This window comes from Silurus meridionalis, chromosome 7 (assembly GCF_014805685.1).
Source record: "Silurus meridionalis isolate SWU-2019-XX chromosome 7, ASM1480568v1, whole genome shotgun sequence".
Taxonomy (NCBI): domain Eukaryota; kingdom Metazoa; phylum Chordata; class Actinopteri; order Siluriformes; family Siluridae; genus Silurus; species Silurus meridionalis.
Window position 1 is genome coordinate 4,252,048 of NC_060890.1, and position 11,307 is coordinate 4,263,354.

The following is an 11,307-nucleotide window of genomic DNA, read 5'->3' on the forward strand; positions in this document are numbered from 1 at the left end:
ACAGTGTTCACAATGTGTTTCTTTTGTTTTTTGTACAATATACTTTTAATGTATCAACACTATACTTATTCAAGCAAAAAAAAGAAAAAAGAAAAAGAAAGAGAAAAAGAAAAAATTATGTGGACTTTTATATTTACAGATTCAATAAATCAATCAAAAAGGATCAGACCCAATCAAATATGAAGAATGAAAATGATTTTATTAAAGTGGCAGTAAATAATGACATTTGTTTATTATTTAGATATTTACAAAAAAATATGTAGTGAAATTACTTTGTTAAAAAAATCAGTTTTTGGCTATAATTTAAATTAGTTAGCAACTTAATATATGTAAGGGCAATGTATATAAGTTAGTAGTAAATCAATAATAATAAAATATTTGCCCCTTCTTGTATTGTAAATGAAAAGATCCTAAGGTTTATCTATAAAATAAACTACATTTCAAAAGGCAACAGTGCTTCAAATACAAATGTATGGATTATTCAATAAAGTGCAAAGTGTTACAATTTACTGTAAGTTGTGTGGATGCCGAAAGACGTTAATGTTATTGCTCTTTTAGCTGTAAAAGCATTTTAATAGTGCAGCAGTGAGAGACTAGCTCTTAGTCAGGGCCAGGAACTCGTCACGGGTCCTCAGGTCATCTCTGAACGCTCCCAGCAAGGTGCTGGTCACAGTACGGCTGTTGATCTTTTGCACGCTGCGCATGAACATGCACATGTGACTGCAACAAAACGCAGAATTTGCTTGATTTACCCTGCCTTAAATCTAAGGCCATAAATGCATTCTGAGGAATACCATTGAATCCATTGTTATTAAATTGATTGAATATGGCACAAGTGTGATATGATATGCCATTCAGAATTTCCCAAATGACTCAAATCACTCTTGGCTTTGACAAGACCAAAATTCAGATTTTTGGCCATGGAACAAAATACAATTCAATACATCACCGTGAGAACACAATCCCCACACTGGAGCATGGTGGTGGCAGCATAGTGCTGTGAGGAAGCTTTTTATCAGCAAAGACTGCAAAACTGGACCATTCCTAGAACAAAAGTCCTGTTCCAGTCTATAAGACATTTGAATTGAGGGTTGTCTTTAGGCTGCCTGCCAGAGTTACACTGTATCGGGTAAAAACCTAAACCTGTTTGTGTTTGATTGGTCCTGTTTAAAAGCCCAGACATTGATTGGATTTGAGAATTTGCAGCGAAACTTCAAGAACTCCTTTTCTAGGTCTAGGTTCCATTAAGTATTGTCCTGAATAAAAAGCACCCCTTTGTTCGAAAATAAAGTATCTAATGAATAGCGTAAATCAAATGATACACCTCCCATTTTCCTGTATTTCAATTACATATTGTAAAAATACAAAATATTGAATAATACAAATTGGACTGAAACCTGTGCAAAACACCACATATTGTATTTGTGTAATTATATATGATTAAACTGAGGACTCTCATGCTGCTTCGATGATGACTGCTGCTCCTGCTGGCTCCAGGGCTTCCAATATAGCAGTGGTGATTTGCTCCATCAGACGCTCTTGCACTACAATGGCAGAAATATTTGTAGGAACCCATACAGAATAAAAAGCATGTTATTTCTACACTTAGATTTGGAACATCAAACATGCAGCATTCACGTCAGCGTGCGTCGTTACCTTGCAGTCTGCGGCTGTAGATTTCTACAATCCTGCAGGGAGAAAAAAATGTAGAGAAGAAGTTAGATATACTAACCTGGTCTGTTTTTGCCCACAGTCACTCGTTTTGACATATGCTTTGAATAAAATAAAGGTTTCTTTAGTCTGTGAGAGCACCACATCCTAACCACTAGACCACCAGGGAACCTACCGTTTTTTTATTTACATATATATATATATATATATATATATATATATATATATATATATATACACACACATTTATTCACTACATCCTTTCTTTACTAGATAGATATAATAAATATAATAATAAAAAAGATTAGATTAGATATAAAAAAAATTAACTCCACCGGAAAAAAAATTTCAATCACTTGAAAAAACAAACATTTGTTTCACTGATGCGTCAAGTCTAAAATTAGGCACCAAAGTCTGGCATGATGCACACATCGACAATTAAAACCTTCCATGTCAAAACGTAGTAAAATTCCGTTTGGTGTACTGATTTACATAAGTTAAAATGCTATAATTATTTAAAAACATTTACAAGAATATTTTGTCTTTATGCTCTAGGTTGAGTTTGGTTTCACTAATAATAAACATACATTTGCATAAAGCATCCATATTTGTCCATGTCCATGTGGATTAGAGTATTAAAAACTAGAAAAGTAACAGATAAAAAAGTTGTGATTAATCACAAGTTAACTCGTGACAATCATGTGATTAATCGTGATTAAATATTTAAATCAACTGACAGTCCTAATATATATATTACACAGCCATGGCACATTGAAACATTGAGCGTTAAGGGCCTTGTTCAAGAGCCCATTAGAGGCAGATTAGCATTACTGGGGCTTGAACCACCGACCTTCTAATCACTGGGAATAGCATGGATTTGACAGGGTATTAGAGGTGAATTAAAGCCAATGGGAATTTTCTCAGATGTGCCAGTTATTCATTTGGCTGTTTGTTTTCCAGATTGAATAGTATGCATTATTAGGCTTTGTGTCTAAGCCTACTCCTTCTCTGGACTGTCACTCTGATGAGACATTTTTACGAACTGAATGTTTGTGCATGCACTGCATCATTACCTCACAAGCTTACTCAGACCAACCACTTTCTTATTCTGCAAATATCCAATATGGACCTAAGGAACAGAAAACAAGCTGTATTACAATACCATGTATATAATAAAGTATATTAAAACCCAGAATATGGCATTTTTGTCAAAAACATGCAATGAATATTTAAGGAAATGGGTCATGGAACTGAATTTGGAAGCCCATGGTTGGAATGGTGGATCATAATCATTCAACAAATAATGCCTTAATAAATATATATTTAATAGATTATTCCCAGGTCTTTAGAGTACCAATGAATCAATTAAATTTTAGTGTAAAAATCAAAAATAGTTGTGAAACTATTAAATTAACACAATGGCAAACAAAAAAGATTTGCTTCATCAACCGGAGATGGCTTGCTGGTAGCCTTGGGTGAGGAACTGCATGGCTTTCAAGGCTTGGAGAGGAGCCTGGAGAAGTCTTCTCCCAGACAGCTCAGGATGTTGGTATAGGCGTATTCATACAGAAGAATTAAATGAGATAATCTACGGCTCTGTGTTCGTTCCAAAAATGTAAAGCATGATGCAAAGAGCTGAAACCCACCTGATGTGGAGTTGGTGTAATGCACTTAGTTTTTTGGTTATTCTATGGTCAGTCACCAGCACTGATGAGTTAAACCCATGTTCAGCTCACACTTGGCCTTCCACCCAATCAGAATCGAGTATTTGGACCAACCATGGTATAGATAAGAATGAACAAAAGAACTCCTAGGTTAAGATTTAGATATTATTGTGTATATTGGACATGAAAAATCTGATGATTGGATTAAAACATGGCTCTTGTGGTGTTTTTTTTTTGTGTGTGTGTTGTTACAAATGTGTGTGTTGTGTGTTATTTGTACAAATAAGTGAGAATAATAGAAATTTAAATCTTGCTAAACCTTGAGATTAGAAGGAACACAGAGTGCATGGATTACTAACTGTGCCATCTATACACAAACTATGTTCTATTGATAAAAACACAACCATCAGCAAAGAAACAAAATGTTCTGTTTACCGTTGTCCCAAATGATGCTATTTTTGGATCGTGATGAGATGGTGATAGTGGAGGACATTGGCATGTTCTCACAGTGTCAACATCATCTAATGCTGAGAATCCTGAGAAATCAAGAGCAGTGCTGAGAAATCAGGGGGAAGGTTATGAACAGATGCTGGCACAGTTTCAGAAGCACATGGTATTTCAAATGAATAGTGGTTTTATTTGAATTACATCAAACATGTTGCTATATACAACTCTTTCTAATTGTAGATGAAAAAACTATGAGCAATCCATTTTGCACAGATAATAAAAGATTGCTAAGTGTTTTTCGAACATCCCATTCCATATTTAGTCCTCATTTGCTCAGAACCTCCACTCTGGAGGCCAATCTCCACAAGAGTGTTACTAAAGTGAGGTACCCGTGTACTGTAGGTGTTCCAGTTTATCCTAATAGGGTTGAGGCCAGAAATGCATAGCAGGAGATCTTTCACTTCAACCCATGTAGAGAACATATTCATGGAGCACATGGGTTCCTAGTTCAAATGCCTCCGCCTCCAAAATCATCCTTAACAATAGTTTGTCCAGTCGGCAAATGTGGAGAAACCCTTTAACACTTTCATTGTCACTGGGGTAATCTATAATAAATGGATAAAAAGCAAAATGGAGTAGAGCCAGCAAAACTTCCCTATCTACTTTAAATTAAACCTGGTTCACAGGAACTCATTATGTATGCATGATAGAGTAGCACAGCCATGTGGAAACAACCGGCTTGACATCCTGAGCGCTCTCTGAGAACACACACGGCTCCTCAAAACTGCTTGGTTTCACCAAGGTCAAGCAGATCCTCATCATGGGCTATCACTGTTAACACAGCTAGCATCTATTATGCGGAAGCAACTCTTTGTCCTTTTAATTCAATTCATTTTTATTTGTATTAAGCATTTAACAGTGGACATTGTCTCAAAGCAGCTTTACAGAGATCAAACGAATGTGTAAGTTTGTTTCTTATAATTGTAAGTTTATCTCTAATTAGTGAGCCAGTGCCTGTAGGGTGTCAGGATTAATCGAGCAGATCAGAAGAGGACAAGAACATTGCTATAGGCTGCCATGTCATGTCTTGGACACGTTCTCTTCAGCAAACTGTTTGCGGGTTTTCTTGTGAACCAGCTTCAGAAGAGGTTTATTTCTGGGATGACGGGCATGTAAACCGATTTGTTGCAGTGTTTGGCGTATTGTCTGAGCACAGACAAGCGGACCTTCCACTTTTGCAACCTCTAAAGCACTCATGTGTCTGTTTTTGAAGACAACTTCTGCACCTGACTCAACTTCTTTGATGAACATGATGAATAGGACATGTGGCTTTGCATTGTTACATGATGTACAGCTGTTATCACTTAGGGTGTACTCACATTTGTTGCCAGCTATTTTGACATTAATGGCTGTACGTGGAGTTATTTTCAGAGGACAGTAAATCTGTACTGCTTTACAAGCTGCACATTGACTACTCTGAAATATATCCAAGTTTCATTTCTATAGTATTGTCCTTTGAGAAGATACTAAAATGTTCGCTGAAATGTGATTGGTGTACTCACTTTGTGAGGTACAGTATATACAGTACACTGCTCCTGTGCAGGGTGTTGTGCCAAAATAAATATACAATAAAATTCTATACAGAAATAGAAAACATTCTTAACAGTCTAAAATATAACATTTTCATTAAAGCATTATATTTCTTAGGATTATTTAAACTCACTCTGCTTAGACCAATCATACAGCACTTACAGGTTCTGTTTAATGTTTTACCACTCGCAGGGAAAAGTTCACAAAATCTCCCACTGGAGATTTGTGGAAAATCTCTCCCATAAGTGATCACTCTGACCTGAGGTTTGGGAAATATATCAATGTAAAATGTGAATTTAACAGGTATAAATACTATTACTACTACTACTGATAATAATAATTATCATACATAAGTCTTTTTTATTACTGGCTTATTTTTATTTATTTAATATTTATAGGTAATTTCAGGTTATGTACTGTAGCAACAAAAACCTTTTTGTTAGCTGTAGTGAGCCATGTATTTCACCGCTAGGCCTTCAGTGATATCCAACCTGAATCAATCCACCTCTTAATACAGTCATTAAGATGCCAAAACTATACAAACCATTAAAAGAAAAGCAGTATAACAGAGCACTGCATCACATGCAGAAATCTCATACAGTGAGAATGAATATTATTATTACTAAAGCATGTAACCCAGTGAACACAATTCAACAAGTCTCTTTTCACTGTAGCCACAACTGCATCACCCGCATACATCATCTCTAGCAGAAGATGCTAGAGATTATTCTGTGTATTCCAGTTTTCCTGGGGTTTTGAAATAAAGGCAAATTGTGTGATTATGTGCAAATTCTTCAGCAAAATAAACAGCTCATGAAAAAGATGAACAACTATTTTAAACTGTTTGGGTCAACCTTTCCTCATGATGTTCAGGTTTTTTTTAAAAGTCTGTCTTGTAAATGTCCTTGTAAGTGTATCTGCAACCAAATACATTTCTTCTCCTCTGTCAGCCAATTTGGAATGAAAAAACAGCTATTAAATCTAAGTGTATATATTTAAGCTGTGTGCTACAGATGCGGGTTGCGAGCTCTGACTAGTGCGCTCTTTGACCGTCCAATCAAAGGACGTAAAAATGCAGAGGTTATTGGATACCTGTTAGATGGTCCGGTGTCACCCATTTAAACTCTGATTGGTTTAATCAACACGTGCTTTACGCCACAGTCACCAGCACTGTTGATTTAAAGGCCTCATGGCAGATTTTGACCTCTGCAATGTGATGTGACGGCTAAAATCTGATTGGAAGGAAACTCAAATGTATACATAAGCGAGACATTTTCTTTAAAATTAGCACTGAAACGACAACTGGAAGGAAGCTCATGTCAATATGGAAGCTCAGAAAATAATGACCTAGCCATCAAAATGCACAAACAGGAAAACAGACAAAATCTTCAGTTTATTATTATATACTTATCTAATGCTGTAAATTGCACTGCACATGACTGTATATAATCTTTATATATTACACACCTGTATTACACTGCTTACTTGTTGTTTTTTTGCACCTCTTGACTGCTGCTACTGCTCTTTTTTGCACTGCATTGTGTTTGTTCATATATCCTCCCAGTTATAGTTTTTACAGGTCTCTTTCAACAGTTCTGTATAATCAGAGTATACAGTAGGTCTACTGGTCGGCACTATCTTGGGTTATGTGTTTTGTATTGTCTTGTCTTTTTATTTATGATCAAGCACGCAGCAAGTCACGAATCAGGATAGAGCGTTCGCTCTGTTTTAAACTTGTTTTGATTGCCGCTTTGTTGCATCTACTGTACTTAGCACCAACATACAGTTCAGCATCAGTTCACTGGCAAGCAGAACATTTTAAGAAAATGCTTTTGTACTTTTTCTCAAGTGGAAGTTAAAAGTGAGCACGTTTACTTTTACTGGAGTAATAGTTTACCAAATGTGTCTCTACTTTAACTCAACTACATGGTTTGTGTACTTTCTCCCTCACTCATATATGAATATTACTAGCATTACCAATAAGCATGCACGATTATCTCCTCGAGCCTCAAGTCACTGCTTGTCTTTTTAACAGTTAAAACTTGTGCAAAAGAACTAAAATTACCTTGTTATGGGAAAACAAATGTCTTGTATATTGCTGCATTTTAAGCACAAATGCTAATATCAGTGTAATTAAACACGACTAGCATGTTTTCTCAGTCGTTTGAATGAAGCAATGTTTAAGAGTTAGCCTCCTGTACATGCCATAATGCTAATATTCCCCAGAGTAAACAGGATTTGCCACTTATGTACCACTTTGTGTTTTTTTCTTTACATTTTGTTATTTGGCTTAATATCCCGTCACAATTTATTTATTTATTTTTGGTAATGCAGAGAAATATGGATGTCATTATATTTCTGGACCACTAGGTGACGCTAAGACCCTAAAACTAGCTCTAATAAAGTGACATCAGTAAGAAATGCATTGCATCCACTAGACATTTGCTCACTTTAGTGTCTTTAAGAAATAGTTTACAATTACTTAGTATGATTTAAAGACTGTCAGACAAACTAGCTACACAGCATGCAACAGTAATAGAAATATAAATAACATTTGATTGGATTATTTGGATGAATCGACATGTACTCCGAATGTCAAGTAAGTAAAAAAGTTCTCAACTCTAGCAGTTTTTTTGCTGTATGCGACACAAATTTCCTGCCTCACCTGCAGTCTTGTGATGGTGGCAGAAATCACAATCCATTATTGCAAAATTGAATATATTATGAATTGTTGTAAGCCTATTTATCAGCATGCTTACCCTCAACATTTTTATTGTTCAGAAAAATTATAATACAAAAATATTCCTCAGGTTTTATTTAAAAGACTAAAATTGTGTCATTTAATGAAATAAACTTCTCTATTCCTTAATTTTAAATGCAATATTGTACAACTTTTTCCCAACCTTCAGACCCCTATTTGTTTTTATTTAAAAAAAAAAATATTTTTTACTTTGTTCACAATGTTCAACCCTAATGGTGTAATACACTGACAGGAAAATTCCAAGACATTTTTCTAAATCCTCACTTCAGGACCTCTTAATTAAACTGCTGTTGTTCTTGGTGCTTTGTAAATACTGTATCCTTTCTCACAGAGATCATCCTATAATCAGCTCTTTTCTTTTTCCAGCCAATTCTCAGACATTCCACAGTAAATCATCACATTCCAGATCATGACATGGGGTAGCCTTGAAATGTGCAAATAATGCATCATGTTCATAAGGTTATTTTTCCCACATTCTCTATGGAATTACCTTGAAAGTGGTAAATGCTTAGAGCATAGCAGGTGGTCTATATGAAAATACACAGAAAACTGGTGAAGATTGATAATCTTTTTTTTTTCCCCACTGCATCAATATTTTTATTCAAAATCAAAATCCTATGCAATCAAAATCCTATCCTATCAATATCGGCCAGACATTGATCCTCAAGTTGGATGTAAACAAATTTGTTTCTAAATACAAGTAGGAGTGGTTACAAAAAACACTACCGGCCATTTCTATCTGGAATCATTGTCAGCTAATTTTTTATTACTTTTACAGTGTTAAAAAGAGATGCGTTTTTTCCAGAGCGACTTAAAAAAAAAAACTTCCAGAAGTTCCTATTAAAAGAACACACACATCCTCATGCTACTTTACTAGAATTCAAATCAAATGAAATCTAATGATTATTGTCATTTTTACAAGGACATTTACAAAACGGAGAAAAAAAAGCTGGAGAAAGAAGAAATCTATTTCCAGGTTCAAATCCTTCTGATTCTCTCTCTGAACAGATCAGAGTTACACGAGTCACTTGAGTCAGTAGGGCTTCTTCCTGCTTTTGCTATTTAGTTCCACTAGAGGGCACTCACTGAATGTTTAGAATTCTCCAAACTTGTGGACACATGAATCCCACTTCCAAGTCTCTCTGATTTGGCTGATTTGCTACTGGTCCAGTGAATCCGCTGAATCCCATGGCATTGCCCATGTTGCCCATTGTTTGCCTCTGCTGTTAATGGGTCCTTCGTTTATGTTAGAGGTCAGGCCAGACCTATCCTATATAAATAGGTCACTGGGTATGGCAGGGCAGTCCACACACCTTGAGCTGGCCCTTTGCAGTGACCCTAGTATATTTGCATGTTCACCAATAAGACACTGTTTGCTAGTGTTGCTGTTTGCTGTATTTCACTATTTCGGTCTCATTGTTTAGACACGGTAGGGGACATGTGCCACCCCTTGTATTTTCTGATAGCTTAGCCTAGAGTAGTCCTTTTATCCTATGTTAATTTCTTTGGTACTGTCCATGTTCTCTTGTCTGTGTGCATCTAATCTTAGTCACCTCAACTGTGAGTTCGGCCATTTTATTTGTTAACCACTTTTACACTTTTACACCATTAAAAGCAATAACCACTAACCTCTGGTTCTATTTTCTATCTGAACAACTAAATTATTGCTCCTACACAACTCAGGCTTAGCCATTATTATTATTCCATTTATGGTTCATTGTGTGTGCTGGTTGACTGCTTAATAATCATAGCAAGCTTTGACCTTCAGGTGTTTTTCTCCAATTCTGGATGTTTTTGACTTGTATTTGACGATAAATATGGCCAATTGTTTGCATCTGCTGTTAATGGGTCCTTCATGCATGTTAGCGGTCAAGCCAGACCTATCCTATATAAATGGGTCACTGGGTAAGGCAGGACAGTCCACACACCTTGAGCTTGCTCTTTGCAGTGATCCTAGTATACTTGCATGTTCACCAATAAGACACATTTAAGTGCATTTTGTATATGTTGAGCAATTGCAAGGAATTACACAACTTAAACGGTTACTTGAGACTTTATATCTGTGAATTGCATTTGTTATTGGGTACACAATCTCTGTATAGTGATCTGATGTTCTTAGTGTTTACAGACCTAAAGTATATTATTTAGGCTATGTTTTGCAGATGAGAATCTCCCAAAGCCCAGAACTAGCTCAATGTGGAAACTAGCTAGTCTGCTGTGGAGACCACCATTTCAGGAGCACTCAAATGTTTAATGGATCAGATAAAGAAAGCGACTGCTCAGGGGAGCATTCAAGAGCAAGTCAAGTGACACCTTTCTTCCATTAAATACCATCCAACATGATGTCTAGATATTGATGTGTTAACTCTTACAAATGTGATCTCCAGGCAAAATCTCAGGCAGTGAGACCATGTTGTCTTTCAGGTAAAGATTGTAAATAAAAAGCCGATGTTTCAGCCTATATTCCTAAATATGCTAGGAATTATGAGATGAGATTCATTTTACATTATTTTAATGGCCCTTGTTTTAATTAATTTAGTTTTATCTTATATATATATATTTATGTATCTTATATATATATTTATATATATATAAATATATATCTCACAACACAGCCCATAAGTCTTTACTTAAACCGTGCATTGCTAGAAACTTTAGTTTTTCAGTATATAAATTTTAGTTTTCTGCTCATTTTGTGTCATATAATACGGTTTCAATAGGCAGGCTGAATATTAAATGACTGAGGTAAAATGTAATGAATCGCCTGACAGCTTATACTGCTTATAACACGAAACAGCTGCAATCCCAAAAAACTTAATTAATCACCAACAGTGGCATCTCTAGCTGCTGCCAGTTCTTACATCATTTCGATTTAAGGTATTCACCAGACACCCTTATACAGAACGACTTGGTTACCTCATGTATACAGCTGAGCAGTTGAGCGTTAAGGGTCTTGCTCAAGAGCCCAGCAGTGGCAGCTTTGTGTTTCTGGGATTTGGTCTTATGACCTTCCAATACGTTAACCACTGTGCTACTACTTTCCATCATCATCTTGGTCCTTTCATATTGAAGGTTACATTTTAAGGTGTTTGTGCTACTGGTACTGAGCTAGACTTGTTAGAAATGTTTTAATAATAATTTTCAGGAGGTCAAAAGAAAATCATTTATTGAATG

The 11,307-nt window shown here is 35.8% G+C and overlaps 1 pseudogene; it reads right to left on the reverse strand.

Annotated features, from left to right (window-relative positions):
- Positions 1 to 557: 557 nt before the first annotated feature.
- On the reverse strand, positions 558 to 9,335 carry LOC124388800 (annotated as a pseudogene).
- Positions 9,336 to 11,307: the final 1,972 nt, after the last annotated feature.